Below are 18,338 nucleotides of genomic sequence, written 5' to 3'. Positions count from 1 at the left end.
GTATAAAGACGTATATTCACTATGATAGTATCATACAGAATAGTTTCACTGCCCTGAATGTCCTCTGTGCTCTGTCTCTCCCACCCCTGGCAACCACTGATCTTTTTACTGTCTCCACGTCTCACCTTTTTCAGAATCTCCTATAGCTGGAACCAATACATACAGTACTGAGTCTTTTCAGATTGACCTCTTTCACTTAGAGATGTGCATTTAAAGTTCCTCCATACCTTTTCATGACTTGATAGCTCATTTGCTTTAATGTGAAGTGAGATTTCATTGTCTGGTTGTAGCACAGTGTACTTATCCATTTACTGGCTGAAGGACGTCTTGGTTACTTTCAAATTTTGGCAGTTATGGAGTAAAGCTGCTAGAAACATCTATGTGTGTGTGGACAGAAGTTTTCAGCTCATTTGATTAATATCGAGGACTGTGATCATCAGGTCATTTGTAAGAATACGCTTAGTTTTGTGAGAACCTGCCAAACTACTCCAAAGTGGCTGTAGCCTTATGCAGCCCCGCCAGCAGTAAGTGTGAGTTTCTGTTGCTCTGCACGACTGCCGGCATTTGTTGTTGTTACTCCTCAGGGTTTTAGCCGTGCTAATAAGTGTGTGTGGTTCCCTCGCTATAGCTGTGTGATTTAATCCACCGGTATTCCGCAATTACCTCTTGGGAACAGAAAAATGGTTAACTGCTCAGGTTTGGTCTCTCTTGCACTCTTTTTGTCCTTCTCTAGCTGGGCCTTCTATCCCTCCAGATAAAACTCTCACAGCCCACTAAATAAATTAATGAATAAATAAATAAGTAAGTAAATGGAAGCCTACTCTGATCCTAGCATCCGGCCCAGGATGTAAAATGTATCATCTGTAGTTAAGGATGCTGTGGACCCCATGCATGTGTCCTCTGATTAGATTTAGCAACATCTCTGAAGTGGCTTCATATGTCAAATTTTCTCTTTTATTTCTTGCGGCAAAAGGTGAAATAGACTTTAAGGTCTCTCATAGTAATTGCTTTTTAATCCATTTTAATCCATTTTAAAACAAAGAGTAGCAATTTGTTGGTGCTGAAATTCTTTTTACGTGTAAGTGCCTCTGAGAGAGGTAAGTTGTGTTATCAACTAATTTAAAAACAGCAACTTATTACTTACATAATGCCTGTTCAATCAGGAAAAATAAAGACTGGCACATAATATACGTATGTATAAATACATATTGCTTAAGATGTATATTCTAATCTCAGCAAATAGTGACCATCATTGGCCTTGGATACATATTCTTCCAGTTATCACTGCTTTGCTTTGCATTTATATGCAGATTTTTTTTATTACTCCCAAAAGAATCATACTCTGTTTTGGTGGCTTGCTCTGTTCACGCAATGCTGGAAGAAAATCTCACCATTAACAATATTCTTTTATTGTCTACATACTTCTCCAGTGTCTTGATATACCATAATTAATTTTTCAGTTGTTGTAAGAACATTTAACATGAGTTCTACTCTCTTAAAATTTTTTTCAATATACAATACAGTATTAACTAGAGGCACACCATTGTGCAGTGATCCCTAGAACTTACCCATCTTGCGTAAGTTAAACTTCACACCTGTTGAATAGTAACTCCCTATTTTTCCCTCCCCCCAGTCCCTGACAAGCACCATTTCATTCTCTTCCTCTTTTCTTTCTATCTATCTATCTATCTATCTATCTATCTATCTATCTATATCTTTTTTTTTGCGGGAGGATGTAGTTAGGTGTATGTATTTGTTTATTTATATAATGGAAGTACTGGCAAGTGGACACTGGACCTCTTGCATGCTAGGCACGCATTCTACCCCTGACCTATACCCTCCCCCCCATTTTACTCTTCTGTTAAATGAGTTTCACTATTTTAGACACCTCAGATAACTGGAACCATGGACACTGCTCACTTAGCATAATGTCCTCAGCATCTACCCTGAGGTAGCTTGTTGTCACATACGGCAGAACTGCCTTCTGTATGTCCCACATCTGCTTTGTCTGTTCATCTGACAGTGGACTTGTAGGTTGCCCGCACATCCTGAATACCGTGAATAATACTACCATGAACGCAGGAGTGCAAATATCTCTTCAGGGTCCTGATTTCAATACTTTTGGCTAAATACTCAAAAGCAGAGTTACTGGATCATACGGTAGTTCTATTTTTAATTTTGGGGGGATTCTCCCTAACAGCAGCAGTTTACATTCCCTTCAATATTGTACAAGGGTTATAATTTTGTCAAATCCTCTCTAATGTTTGTTATCTTTTGTTTTGTTTTGTCTTGGTTTGATAACAGCTAACCTAACAGTGTTATCTCATTGTAGTTTTGATACACATTTCCCTGATGATTAGCGATATTGAGCATCTTTCGATATGGTCAAGGAAGACCAGTTGTATGTCTTCTTTGGAGAAACCTCTGTGAAAGTCCTTTGCCAACGTTTAAATCAGATGATTTGTCTTTTTTTGCTGTTGAGTTATATGAGCTCTTTATATATTTGGATATTTTGGATATTAACCTTTTATCAGACACACAGTTTGCATATATGTTTTCCCTTTCTTCACTCTTTTGATTGTTTTCTTTCTGAGCAAAAGCTTTTTAGTTTGATGTAGTCCCACTTGTCTATTTTTCCTTTTATTGCCTGTGCTTTTGGTGTCATATACAAGAAATCATCACCAAGACCAATGTCACGATGCCTCCTCCAGTCTTCGTGGCCTGGTCCCATACAGGATAAGACCGTCGCCCGTCAGTCTGGCAAGAGACTCAGGATGCCTTTCAGACTGTGTGTGTGTAGCTTCTCTGGACTTGGGTATAAGTTCCCAAGTTGAGGGATTTGCTGGTTTCTTTTTCTTTTTTTTCTCCTGAAAGTTTGTAATCTCTTGCTTCCTCATGTGACGTGGGTTCTCTGGGGAAGCGGTACTCTCTAAGCTCTTTCTTTGTTCTCAGTGGCCCCCAGAAATCTAGAATATTCTGGGTCCCCTCCATGATCTGAAATGGCAGAGACTGAAGCCAGGGCCTTGGATGGTCACCTGAGAAGTCTGAACACTGGGTGTGCATTTCAGTCTTTTCTTTTCCTCCCCAGAGAAAAGCCAAGGGCTTGGAGTCTTGCTGGGGTGGAACTCTTGTAGGGGATTGCGTATGAGTTTTGTTCTCAGAGGACCCCGGGCATCCAGAGTGTGCCCTGTACCATCAGTGCTCCAAAACAGGAGAGACAGAAGCCAGTCCCTGGGACAGCCACTGGGAAAGATGGAATATTGAACATGTGCTCCAAATCTTTCCTTCCCCAAGAAGAAGCTGGGATCAGGGGCTTTTCAGCACTTTGCTCTGTGCTGAACCAGGGAGAGGGGCTACGGGGAATGCTTGTCTGTTGGTGCAAACTGTCATCTTTGTTTTCGGTGGCTCTCAGGCGTCTAGAGTATACTGAGCCCTGACAGTGCTCTGAGACAGGCAAGACAGATGCTGGTCCCTTGGGCAGCCCTTGGAAAGGGAACCTTGATGTGTAGCCTAACTCTTTCCACCCTGAGGGTGGAGCTGGGATTTGGGGTTTATCACCAGCTCACTCTGCATTGAGCTGCGGAGAGGAGCTCTGGTGATTGCTCGCATGCTAGTCCAAATCACCATCTTTGTTCTCAGTGGCTGCCAACCAGAGAGCGCCCTGGAGTTCCCCTCAATGCTCAGATTCAAGCAAGACAGAAGCCAGTTCCCTGGGCGGCCCCCTGGAAGATCCAAGTGTTGGGTGTGCTTTCTAGTGCTTTCCTTCCCTCCCCAGAGAGAAGCTGGGAGCTGGGGGGTTCTTCCCCATCCTATGACTCTGGCAAGGGGAGGGACAATGGTGACAGCGTGTCTCAGATTTCCCTACCAGCTCTGATGTGGCTGATTTCTTGCTCCCTTGGGGTACAGGAGCCTCTCAGCTGGCTTCCACATTTTTCAGGGAACTGGTACATGTACTGTTTTTGAATCAGTGTTTCTGTTGAAGGGGGAAGGAGGGATCGAGGCTTTCCATTCTGCCATCTCGCTGATATCATCTCCTCTCCAAAATTCATTTTAACAATCCCTTATTAATGGACATTTTGATCATTTGCATTTTTAAATTATATACAACTTTCACTGTATATCTTAGTATTAGTTTTGTGTGTAGTCTTAATTATTTCCTTACTAGAATTTCCTGGAAGACATGTTCTGGATTTAAAAAATATATAAACATTAAAACAGATTTTGAAATGTATTTCCAAATTATATTTCTGAAAGACTGCATGGATGTATGGACCTTTGAGGAACAAGAGTTGGTACAGCATATGTAACCCATTGCTTGCTACCTGTTAGGATTCCTAGGATCAGTCCCAGGAAAGGCACCGGCAGAAAAGACAGCTGGGTTGGAGGGATGGTGGGCAGTGAGTCCTAAGCCATCCATTGATAGGATAAGTAATTGGTCTTGAGATTGTAAAGGACACAGGCCATGCATACTGTTTAGGAATTCATCGTGTTCTTAAATTCTTGTGAAAGTCTTCTGCTAACATTTCTACCTTGTAGCATCATATAATCAAAACATTATTATCCTGGAAGCAAGGACATGAGCACTCACTCTTGAGTTTTACTCTTAATAAACCACACTAAGAGCATCCTCCTTTCTAATCTAGTCCATCTGTGCTGAACCTACTCGGATAAGATGGTGGTTAAGGGTCCACTGAGCTTTTGGCTAAATGTAATTTGCTGTTAGAATTCAGTAGAGATTCTACTCTAACAAAATCTTTTCCTTAGTGTGGGGAAAATTGGACGATTATCACTCTGGGGTGATTTATAGAGAGAGCTGGTGCCAGCCAGCTTTGCCATAACACAATAATACGACTGTCACAACCCAAAGTGCCTCTTTCATCCACCTGGAATTTTTCTTTTTCTTTTTCTCTTTCTGTCTTGGACCAGGCTGACGTCACACGTTCAAGAGAAACAGAAAATATGAATAGGAATGATATACAATGCTGAGAAATGTTTCTGCCTTTTCGTTCATAGCTCTTTTTAGTCTCTCTGATTTTTTGGTTACCTGTTTGGTGCAGGAGTGTGTAAGGATTTTTGGCTCCAGCTTTGATCTGGAAAGTGCAGAAGAAAGGCAAAGAAAAGCAAGTATTAATCCGTGATTGGAAACCTTTGGCCGACGGGAAAACTCACACATCTGGGACACAGCACCACAAATGAAGCCCAGGAGAGAGGAGGACAGGTGTCTGTCTGTTTGTGAGTCTGTCTGGGTGCGGCCACCTTCTCTGGGCTCTTGTTTCCTTCAATAAAGAGGCAATGTGTGTACACGGAGATAGTGCCATGGTCCTTCAATCCATAACGTCTTTTTAGGTCACATCTGTTGTTTTATAAGTTCTCAGCCTGTGCCTATTCATATTCAGCCTGCTGTATTTTGACAGTTACTCATTTTTTAAAATAAAATGATAGCTTATGCTCACCTAGTAGTGACTGGTACTCTTCTGAGCGTAATGAGCTGGTCTCACCACTACACACAGTGCTTTTAGGAAACACTTCTAGCATCTTTCTTTAAGACCTGGCATAATTCACTTTTCAGCAGGACAACATGAAGGGTTAAAAAAGACATAGCTAGCAATAATAAATCCGCCAGCGGCTGGTTTGAGCTTTGTTATGCTTTAGGATACAGCCTTCCCCTCAAACCAGGTTGCTACGGTGATATGTGACCTCTTTCTTGAAAAACTTCCTTTAAAGCTGAGAAGCCAAACAAGGTGAACTAAAGCCAGCAAGACGGTTTTTAGGAGACTGAAAACACAAGAAGAATTTGAGATGAAAGGTGCAAAGGAAACAAGGAAAATCTAATGGAGCTTAGCGGATGCTCTCTTGTCCCAGATAGACTGAACAGGAGAGCTTCTCATAAGTGACTGATTTACTTACGTCCTCTTGAACTTCTGAACTAGACTCTTAATTTTCAGCTATTATATATTTAATTGAAATGTTAGAAATATTACTCATTTTGGGTATGTGCTTTCAAAAACCCTGTTCAGTTGCCTCAAAAGAAAAAATAATAAAATATTAATTAATAATAATAATAAATTAATAATAATAATAAAATAACATAACAGAAGTGGTGTGATATTTATTTTGAAACATTACATGAAGCTCATTGCTGAGAAGAATCAGCTGATAACAATCCAAGGAACTGAGAAATTTATTTTTGTTTATAAGGAAAACTGCATATTCTCCAAGTTTTTTATAAAAGCAATAGAATTCGATACATCTGTGCTTCTACTTTTCTTAAAGAAAGAACCATCAATTAAGATGGTTATGTTTATTCTATTAAAAAGAAACAAAAACAATGTCCAAACGAGCATGAAAACGCAGACTTTCAGCCCAAGATTTCCACATGGCCATCTGTGCTCGGAAATTAATCGGAGAGAAAATTTCACGATTCTAGCGAAACACAGCATTAAGGGTACTTCTTTTTAAAAAGATCAATGAGTAAATAGTGTATTTATTTATGTGTATATATTTATTAATGAAAACTATTTAGGAAGTCCTCTCCTGGCACTTCTGTCCTGAGGTCAGGACCAGCCTTCCTGCCTTGATGGCATCATATTTTTGTTGTCCTGGTCAGTAATCACTAATGGTCCCCTTGACATTTCTGCCCTTCTCTTCAAAGCTTGAATGACTCCTCAGTCCTGAACTGATCATTGCAGCAGTGAATTATGAACAATAATCAGAGTTACAGAGGGGCAGCTCACATACATCCTCTACTCTAAGAGATGAGCGGAGAAATTTCAGATCCTCTGGACTTAGCCAAAAATTCTCACTTAGGAAATGACTCTCACGATGAAGAAGTGAGTAGAATTTTAGTAAAACAGATGAATGAATAAGATAAAGTATCTGAAGGAAACCAACACAGAAGTACTTCCTGGTTTCACACTCCTGACCATGTCACTCTTTCTCCTTCAAATAAGGATTATTGCTAATACCAGAAGAGTGTTTTTATTGTTGCTGAATTTTAAATCAAATATAAGTTAGGAGTCCACATGGCTCAGGCTTTGCTCAGTGGGATGCAAAGAGGCACAGTCCAGAAATCCAAGGATAAGAAGAAAAAAACTATCACTTAACCTGAGTGACATAAAGAGGATTAAAGGCGACTGATTCATCACCAACCATATCCTTCTAGCCTCATTTGTTCATATATAATGTACCCTGGAGCCTTTCAGAACTCAACACTTCGACGTTCATCTAAGCCCACCTGTGGAGATTTCTGTCCCTCATTCTCCCTCCCTCTGAAGTCACTTTAGCCTATTAGACTTCTTTCTTTTTTATTGATGTATAGCTGGTTTACAATGTTGTGTTTGTTTCTGCTGTACATACGGCATAGTGATTCTGTCATACATATACAAGCGTATGTTTTTTTTCAGATTCTTTTTCAGTATAAGTTATTACAAGACGTTGAATACAGTTCCCCATGCTATACAGTAGTACCTTGTTGTTTATCTCTTTTATATACAGTAGTTTGTGATAGTGGACCTACATCTTAATTATCTCTTAGCTCGATTCATTGTACAGGTTCTGCACCACACGCAAAACCAGGCAAACACATAATATCACCTGAGGTGGAGACCAGGGCACACCATGTGAGTGAACAGACACTCTCTGTCTTGAGTGTGGGAGTCTCTAAATTGAATCAACACACATCATTTACCTTCAGTTGTCTATAAGTGGTTACTTTTGGGTAGTAAATATAGTACAATATTTCAGTAGGGCTTTGCTGTGATGCAGATTTGGATATTATGGAATTGCCATCTGGTGCGCATAATTCTATTCCTAAGTACAACCAAATTGTGTACAACATATTCATCAGAAACAGGTGCAAAGATGTTCATAGCAGTTCTGTTTAGAATAGCTAAAACTGGAAACGATCCAAATATCTATCAGTTCCAGAATGAAAAAGTAAACTGTTCTATATTCATCCAATGGGATCCAATAGCATTGAAAATAAACTCCTAGAACATGCAGAGAAGTGAATGAATCTCACATACATAATGTGAACCCAAAAGCAGACACAGAAGAGTAAATTCTGATTTCATTCATATAAAGTTCAAAAGTTGGTAAACGAAATCTATAGTAATAGGAGTCAGTATAGTGATTACCTTAGAGGAGACGGCAGGTGTGATAACCAGGACGAGGTGAGATTCTGGGCCCCAGGAGGTTACTCTAGGGTGATCCGAGTGGTGATTCCATGAATGTGTTCCTTTTGGGAAAAGTAATTGAACTGTACACCCATGATTTACATGTGAATGTTGGACTTCAGCAACAAATAAGTCCATTTAAACAAAGAAAATTGGGAGTCAGTCAAGCATTTTAGAGCATATATATATATATATATATATATATATATATGTGTATTTATTTTATATTTTAGAGCATATATATATATATATATTTCAATCACTTTGCTGTACATCAGAAACTAACACAACATTGTAAGTCAACTCTACTTCAATTAAAAAAATAAAAAAAAAATTTAAAAAGAGTTTGGTTTTTCAAGATGGGAAGTCCTATGGCATGTTTGAGATAGAATAAACTAAATAAGGTACACATATAACATTAGATAAGGGGCTAGTGCAACCAGACACAGAAAAATAAGTTTTGTTTGTAACAAAAATACATATAAATTTATTTGAATAGTTTTTAAACTAAACACTTAAAAAAATGTGTTTGAGAAAAAAATCTGAATAGTCTAAAGCCAGAAAAAAATACAAAAGTTTGTGTAAAATGAACTCCTTCAAGGGTGCTTGGTCCCGATGGATACATGGCTTTATACAACCTAAAGGAGCACATTATAGAAAATTATGAAAACTATTACAGCTAATTAATCAATATTATTATAATGTATTGGTCTTGTCCTTTAAATATTTTTTGCACATTTTTTGCCAAACGTATTTATTGAAACAAAAATAAAATTAAAATGGAGCTAACATACTAGAGGTGTGACAAGTCTAATGAAAGCTTAGCAGATTATGTTCAGTGATATTGATATCCTATGGTGATGCTGGGCTTGTCCTTGGATGGAACCAGGAAGGTGCCATCACCTTAACTATACACACTGTGAAGATTTTTTCCAAATAATGTGAAATTGGGATTCTGCCACAGGGCACTCCCACTTGCCCATTTGTTCTCTCCTCATTTCTGGACTTACCCACTCTGGACTCCTTATTTCTAGACTAAGGTCTAGTTGCTCCATGGCAGCAAGAGGATGCAGAGACAGCATGGAGACTAAATTCCTGCTTTTGAGCTAACCCTTTTTCACTGAAAAATACCTGAGCTCTAAACAGTTAAGTGAGTAAATCCTCTTCTTTGACGGGTGGGGAACAGGATTAGGCAGCAGGGTGCTGGGGCGAGAAAAATACAAGAGCAAATCCTCACCCTGTGTAGTCATTTTACATATTCTAAAAGCTCAAAAGTGGATTCTTAAAAAAAAAAGTGGAGTCTTATTTCCAGTTATATCATAAAATAAGTTATAACGGTGGGTTGGATCCAGTCTGTACCATCTCATGAAAGCTCGTTGTTAAATCTGCAGGGAATCTGCAAGTCAGTTGTTAAAAACAGCCATGATTAAAAAGATACAAACTTATGATTAAATTATATTTAAAACAAAGGTAATAAATAGTCCACATTCATCACTCCTTAATTATTTCTCTATTTGCTTTTTAAAAAATATTTTATTCTTTGAAGGGGAAGGCAATTAAGTTTATTTATTTCCTTAGTGGAGTACCGAGGATTGAACCCAGGACCTCATACATGCTAAGCATGCACTCTACCAGCTGAGCTATACCCTCCCCCCTTTACTATTTCCTTTGTTCTGAAGGTTGTTTACACCTTTGGTGGGAGTCCTGTATAATGCTCTGCTTCTGCACATCTCACCCCAACTCCCGTCTAATGAGGGCATGTTGATAGCTTGAAATCGGCCACACTGCAGAATCATGAAAACTGTAAATCAGGGCACACCTACTCCTTTGCAGAAAGCTAATTTTTCAGTGTTCACCAGCACATCTTGAGAGACACTGTCAGTGATGTAGATATCCTGACCATAATTCCTGACTGTCAAATCCCTGGACAATATGATTATACGTCTTATATAGGTGTGCTGTCCCAGGCTTTCTATTAGCAGTACCAGCTTTCCTTCTTAAAAGCATCCCAATGTAGATGATAAATTGAGTGGTTACTTTCCGTATAGAGCAGGCTTGCTCAACCGCGGCACTACTGATGTGCTGGGCTGGATGATTCTTTGTTGTGGGACTGTCCTGCGTATTGTAGGGTGTTTAGCTGCGTCCCTGGCCTCTAGACTAGGTGCTTGTATTCCTATTCTCCCATCACCGAACTGGTCGACTGAATGCGTGCTGTGGTCCTAGCCCAGGCTGAGACCCCTTGCCTCAGTCAGGGAGGTTCTTTTTCCCATTGGATTCACACAGCCATAACAAAACCAATGCTGAGACTGGAACAACACGGGTTCTATTCAATGGTCAAAGAGTGGAAAAGTGGAACTTAGTTGGCAAATCAACTTCTTAACCCAATTCCAGCAGAGACATCAAGTGTATGGGAGGGTCAAGATAAAAGGGAAGCAACTGGAAAGAGAGGGAGGAATATTCACGCCTTATCCAAGAACGAGGATGTGGTTTGGACCCAAAATTGATGCAGCTCTCCTTTTTAGTCCTTGTATGGGCTTTTCTGATTGTTGTCATAGCAATTGTCAGCTGTCACGGCAGCTGTGGGTGTGTCAGTTAGCAGCTAATGCACTACAGGGAGTGTATAATGAGGCTCAAGGTTTCTTGGAAGTCAGACCCTCTGCCATCTTGGGCCTTGTTGGTTCTAACCAGTTCTTGTTTTTCTCTTTGCAGCTTCCTCCTGAAATTTAGGTAAGAGAAATTGGTTTCCATTCTGGGGTATGATTCTCCGGCAACAGCTTTGATTACACATCCAGTTGTGACAGCCAAAAAAGCCTCCATCAATTGTAAAATGACCTCTGGGAGCCAAAATGACCCTCTTCTGAGAACCACTGTCATACAGTGTAAAGGTGAAAACAATTGTAAAAACAAAAAATAACAGCCTTGTGTCCCTGGGATGAACCCCACTTGGTCATGATGTATAATCTTTTTTTATGTGTTGTTGAATTCTATTTGCTAAAATTTTGGTGAGGATTTTGGTGTCTATGTTCATCAGTGATATTGGCCTATAATTCTCTTTTTTTGTAGTGTCTTTGCCTGGTTTTGGTATCAGGGTGATGGTGGCTTCATAGAATGAGTTTGGGAGTATTCCCTCCTTTTCAATCGTCTGGAAGAGTCTGAGAAGGACTGGTATGAGTTCTTCTTTGTATGTTTGGTAGAATTCCCCAGTGAAGCCATCCGGTCCTGGACTTTTATTTGTAGGGAGGTTTTTAATTGCTATTTCTATTTCCTTTCTAGTGATCGGATTGTTCAAGTGTTCAGTTTCTTCTTGATTCAGTTTTGGTGGACAGTATGTTTTCAGAAACTTGTCCATCCCCTCTAGGTTATCCAGTTTGGTTCCATATAGTTTTTCATAATATTCTCGTATGATATTCTGTATTTCTATTTTGTTTGTTGTAATTTCTCCATTTTCCTTTCTTATTTTGCTAATTTATGCTCTCTCTTTTTTCTTCTTTGTGAGTTTGGCCAGAGGTTTGTCGATTTTATTTACTTTTTCAAAAAACCAGCTTTTGGTTTGGTTGATTTTTTCTATGGTCTTGTTAATCTCTATTGTATTTAATTCCTCTCTGATCTTTATTATTTCCTTCCTTCTGCTGCTTTTTGGGGCTTTTTGTTCTTCTTTTTCTAATTCATTCAGGTGGTGGGTTAACTTGTTTATTTGAGATTGTTCTTCTTTTTGAGGAAGGCCTGTATTGCTATAAATTTCCCTCTTAGCACTGCCTTTGCTGTGTCCCATAGGTTTTGAGTGGTTGTGCTTTCATTATCATTTGTCTCAAGGTATTTTTTAATTTCAGCTTTGATTTCCTCATTGATCCATTGTTTTTTCAATAACATATTGTTTAATCTCCATGCTTTTCTTTTTTTCTCCTTTGTTTCTCTGTTGTTGATTTCCAGTTTCATGGCATTGTGGTCAGTAAAGATGCTTGAGAGAATTTCTATCTTCTTAAATTTGTTGAGGTTTCTTTTGTGTCCAAGTACATGATCAATCCTGGAAAATGTTCCATGTGCACTTGAAAAGAATGTATATTCTATTTTTGGGGGGTGTAATGCTCTGAAAATATCCACCAAATCTAGTTTTTCTATTGTAGTATTTAATTTCTCTGTTGTCTTGTTTATTTTCTGTCTGGAAGATCTGTCTAGTGATGTTAATGCAAAACATTATCTGACATACATTTCAAAAATTTTCTCCTAGAAGAAATAAAAGCAAGAATAAACAAATGGGACCTAATGAAACTTACAAGCTTCTGTACAGCAAAGGAAACCAGAAACAAAACAAGAAGAAAACCTACGGAATGGTAGAAAATTTTTGCAAGTGAAACCGACAAAGGCTTGATCTCCAAAATATATAAGCAGCTCATACGACTCAATAAGAAAAAAATAAACAACCCAATCCAAAAATGGGCAGAAGACCTAAACAAGCAACTCTCCAAGGAAGACATACAAATGATCAAAAAGCACATGAAAAAATGTTCAATATCACTAATTATCAGAGAAATGCAAATCAAAACTACAATGAGGTATCACCTCACACCAGTCAGAATGGCCGTCATTCAAAAATCCACAAATGACAAATGCTGGAGAGGCTGTGGAGAAAGGGGAACCCTCCTACACTGCTGGTGGGAATGCAGTTTGGTGCAGCCACTGTGGAAAACAGTGTGAAGATTCCTCAAAAGACTAGGAATAGACTTACCATATGACCCAGGAATCCCACTCCTGGGCTTGTATCCAGAAGGAAATCTACTTCAGGATGACACCTGCACTCCAATGTTCATAGCAGCACTATTTACAATAGCCAAGACATGGAAACAGCCTAAATGTCCATCAACAGGTGACTGGATAAAGAAGAGGTGGTATATTTATACAATGGAATACTACTCAGCCATAAAAACTGACAACATATTGCCATTTGTAGGAACATGGATGCTCCTAGAGAATGTCATTCTAAGTGAAGTAAGCCAGAAAGAGAAAGAAAAATACCATATGAGATCGCTTATATGTGGAATCTAAAAAACAAAAACAAACAAACAAACAAAAACAAAGCATAAATACAGGACAGAAATAGACTCATGGACAGAGAATACAGACTTGTGGTTACCGGGGGGGGGGGCGGGGTAGAGGGTGGGAAGGGATAGACTAGGATTTCAAAATTGTAGAATAGATAAACAAGATTACACTGTATAGCACAGGGAAATATACACAAAATGTTATGATAAATCACAGAGAAAAAAATGTGACAATGAGTGTGTATATGTCCATGAATGACTGAAAAATTGTGCTGAACACTGGAATTTGACACAACATTGTAAAATGATTATAAATCAATAAAAAATGTTAAAAAAAACAACAAAAAGGAATTTTCTCTATTGCTATAAAGGAAAGAAATCTCTTCTTAGATAATTTCTTTTTGAAACATCATTGATAAATTCTTTCCCGTCCCTTTGATTTGTAAATCTTTTAAGAAGCTTCAAAAAAAAAAAAGCCCCTTGCAATTTTACATTTTTACAGCCCAGGGATGTTTCCCTTAAGAGCTTTGGGGACCTCTCTTTGAAATGGACACATCAAGGCTAGTACACTATCTCCTGTCTCTGTGGGGGTTTTCCTGCTTGTCATAGAGTTATATGGTACTTTATTTTCTATTGGATAAAAAAAATTACCTAACAGAGATGTCACACCAAGACCAAGTGAACATAAGATGAACTACGTAGAGCAAACAGTTCTGTCCAGTCCCCTTACCTACCCACAAGCTATCGCTGACCCCGAGAACATGGAGGTGATGGACTGCCCACGCCTGGCTATTTCTATAAAAGGGGAAGCTTTCTTTCTGTCTTTATAATCTTTTTAGCAATTTTCCTGTGATGCCCATCAAGTCCAGCTTAATGTTTTTCCAGTAATAAAACTGTTAAATTCTCCTCTGCCTTTGTAGAAAGGAGTCACTGGATTTGCAGGGGATTTAATTTTTCCCCAAAAGAGCAACATCAGAAACGAAGAGGGATGGAGAAAGCTGAAGCCAACAGGACAGAGGGGCGAGTGAAGCTCCATCAGCCAGAGAGATAAACCCAAGCAGCACTTAGTCTTAAGCAGAAGCCTTCATCTCACATTTAGGGGGAAGCATCCGCCCCAAAGTTCATCCATGCTGAACATCAGTTCTCATTGTCACCCATCCTGCTCCTTTATCTTCAGTCTCTCTCTACATCTGGGATTCCCCTCTTATGAACTGTTGTTCATCCACTTCGTTCATCCCCTCAACAAATGCTTAAGGAAGGCGATGGCATCTTGTAGATGTCCCTGAGGAGATGGAGCAGGTGATAATGAGGAAGAAGGCAACCTCATAGCACAGCACCGCTGGCCACAGAAAACTGACCATGGAAATCATTATCCTGAAGCTGCTTATTGCCCTGGTCACAGGGACTTCCCCGCCAGCCAATTTTTCTCTCTCACCTCTCAATTCACCATTTGGACCTCCTATCTTTAGACCCAGGGGAATAAAGGATGCCCCAAAACATTTTTTGAGCATGTGGCTATTTTGTTTGTCCCCACTGTGCCTAAAAATATCATGTATCCAGGCAGGTCCTAACGCTTGGTCCCAATTATGAAAATAATGAAGCAGTCAGCAGTGTAAGCAAAGTCAAGAGGGCACCATTAAGAGATGCCAGCTATTACATTTGAGATCCTCGGGTGACATTAGCTTGGGAAGAGAGGGGAGTCATGGCAAGCTGAATTCTGGAGAAGGCAGGAAGGGAACAAGTAGATGGAGGAAGCTGGATGTATAGAGAGCTTGTAGTTACAGAGAGAGAAGCAATAAACATGGACAATAGTTAAATTACCTCAGTGGCAGAAGCCTAGATTGAAGACTATCTTGTGACTGAGAGCCCCAGGGCTTCATAGACCCTCTTAATTCTCAACATGTGTTTAATTCTTTGTGAGGGCTTGCTCTATGTCCGTTCATAGATTTGGTCTGACAGGACTTATTTACTATCACCTGTTCTGTGTCGGGATCTGCAGTAGAGTATGAGGATCTGCTGATGAATAATTTAGACAGGTCTCTGTTCTCATAGAGCTTAGATTCTAAGGGGATATTCTTAACAGATCCCCAGCTTCCTCTTGTCACAGGTACCTGACAATGAATCCAAAATGATTAAATATAACTTAGGTTTCTTTTTGTTTTTTAATATATAACTAATCAGTCTAAATTAAGCATTAGACAAAAGTAAAGAAGTTGAAGAAACTAAAATCTTCTTGGAATAGTCTGAAACTTCTGTATCTGGCCAATGTTGGAAAATTTCCAGACTTTTATTTATAGGTTAAAGCTTATGGTAGTACCACCTTTTGTAGGTCAAAAGCATTGAATACTGGCAATTTCATACAGTTAATGTGTTTTTCTTTATCTCTGTAGACTACTAAAAGAGGAAATCTACTCTTTAAAACTCTGGGTAACATTAAAATTGATTTTCAATATGCCTCTATACTTCTGGCTAAATAATATGCAATACCTGAATGAAAGGCAAAATTAACTGACATAGACACTTTTGAAAGAAAAGGATATAAAATAAGTAATTCATAGTGCGGAGGAATGAAGTCAATAATATTTTTATAAAACACCTTGTTTTCATAACCTGATATCTGAAATTGTTACAATTTGCACTTCATGCAGTCAATTTTTTAAAGAAAATTCTTATGTATTTTGATTTTAATAATCAGATATATTAGACATTTAAATTTCTATTTATAGAGCACTTTATTCTAAAGGTTCATCATGTATTTGGATAATCTTTGTTCACAATAGATCATATATCATATAGGCTCTGTTATTTTCTTATTTATCAATGTTTTTATTAGGTTAAGGTCATCCAAATGGGCCACACAAAATTTTTAATTAGAAATTGCAACTTCTAAAGCTGTTGCATAATACCCTGAGACAAATTTGCACATTTATCATCATGTTCATCCTCCTCATTTACATGTTGCTTATGCTTCCCATGAAACAATGGTCCCTGTTAAACAACTTAAGTCTAAAACTAAAAAGAGAAGGGAGTACGTAGCTCAGTGGTAGAGTGCATGCTTAGATTGCACAAGATCCTGGGTTCCATCCCCAGCATCTCCATCAAAAAATAAATAAATAAATAAACTTAGTTACTTCCCCCCTAATAAAAAAAAAATTAAAACTAAAAACAATGACAAACTTTATAATGGTCAAAAGCACCACCGTGGTTTCGGGTGTTCAGCAAAGTACTTTACTGATTGAGTCACTGCGTCCCCACCTGCTCTTCTGACTTAAACTACCTGCATGAACTTCAGCTCAGTATGCACCTGGGAACAATTTAAATGGCACCCATTTGTACCTATAGTGATTTGTATCGCACAAAACACTTCTTGAGCTCCAGGAAGGTCTACAGACACAGTAAGGAAATACAAGGCCAGAGCAGTACCGGGTAAGCACTGTGCTTGAAGGCAAGGTTGCAAATGAGACCATTCAGGCAAAGAGCCTACAGTGTGTTTGGCAAATAATGAGCATCTATTGTTGATGATGACGAAGATGACAATGATGACAATGAATTTTTAAATCACACTAATTACTATGTAGTGCTTTCTAAGTGTTAGGTTTAATTCAATTATTTGCTTGTTTGATTTTAAAGAGGTACTAGAGATGTGCCTGGATTAGAGGATAAACCAGAGTGCGTGAGCAATAACGCTGCTCTCTATTCTGGCTCCCCTCCCTGCAGGGAAGACACTGGTCATCAGTCCTAACGCCCCTCCCTCCAGAGAGCAGGGGGCTCTTTACAACCCCTGCACAAGCCATCCAAGCCCCCAAGACTTGCTGAGGCCCCGAAGTCACTTGCTGAGGCTTGATGAAAACTACTGCCACTCTGGAGGTCTTATCTCAAGGATGAGGGAGTTCACATGGCAGTGATATCCAAGCTCGAATCCAAGATGAGGATGTGAAGTTTCAAACTAGGAGACAACTAGGAAATGTAGACTTGTGTGATGGACCTGCTGAGACTCCCTTTAAATACATACATACATACATAAGGGATAAAGAATTAGTCAAAGAAATGATTCACTAAAATGTGGGTGAACAGGGGGTGTCTACAAAGTTATTAAGAATGAACTGTGGTTAACTTTATCCAGGTGTGATTTAAACTGCATCTTTACCTGGGTTTGCATTTCTCTGACTTCGAATAGTGCCATGTACAGTCGGGAAGTGTTTGTGTGCATGGGTTTTGGTAAATTGGAACTTTTTGTAATATATTTGTGTGTTTTTTATGATAGCAAGTGATAAAATAGACTGGTATCTACATACGTTTTATGCATTCATGTCATATCTAAGTTTTTCTTAAATTTTTTTTTTGCTATTTCTAGGCTGTGTAGTTCATCTGTGAGTGTATTCAAATTGTCACAAATATCCATTTTCCCAATATATTTGTTGAAAAAAATTCCACATATAAGTGGATCTGCACAGTTCAAACCCATGTTGTTCAAGAGTCAACTATATATATAGTTTATATATATATATATATATATATAAACATACACACACAGACAAAGGCAGAGATGGAGGTATACACCTTCCAGGACCACCAAAAATTGCCAGCTAATAACAGAACTAGGAGCGAAATAGGGAAGAACAAATCTGACTCCATATTGGATCTACTTCTTTTACTTTAATCTTTGTATTCTATTGCCTTCAAAGTTAATCACTAAAGGGATGTTGCCTATAAGCTTAAATTATACATAATGGCCCATCTCTGGGAACCCTGTCCCCCAGGTAATGAGCATTAAGCTAAAATACCTTAGTTTAGCTCGCAGGAAACACCCTGACCAGGCTCACCTGTGAATGGCTGCAGGCTGGAAGAAATTAACACATCTTCTCTGGAGGCTGACAGGAGTCAGGAAATGTTCGATTTTATACCCTCCCTTTTGAGTATAAAAGAAGCATGGACTCTAACTTAGGCAAGATGGTTCTTTGGGACACCTGTCCACCATCTTCTCGGTCTGCTGGCTTTCCAAATGAAGTTGCTATTCCTTTCCCCAACTACTCGTCCCTTGCTTTACCGGCCAGTCGTGTGGTAAGCAATATGAGCTTGGACTCAGTAACAGGAAGAGGCAAGTTTCATTGGAGCGTTGCCCTGC

Source organism: Vicugna pacos, chromosome 2 (genome assembly GCF_048564905.1).
Source record: "Vicugna pacos chromosome 2, VicPac4, whole genome shotgun sequence".
Taxonomy (NCBI): domain Eukaryota; kingdom Metazoa; phylum Chordata; class Mammalia; order Artiodactyla; family Camelidae; genus Vicugna; species Vicugna pacos.
This window is presented reverse-complemented; position numbering follows the sequence as displayed.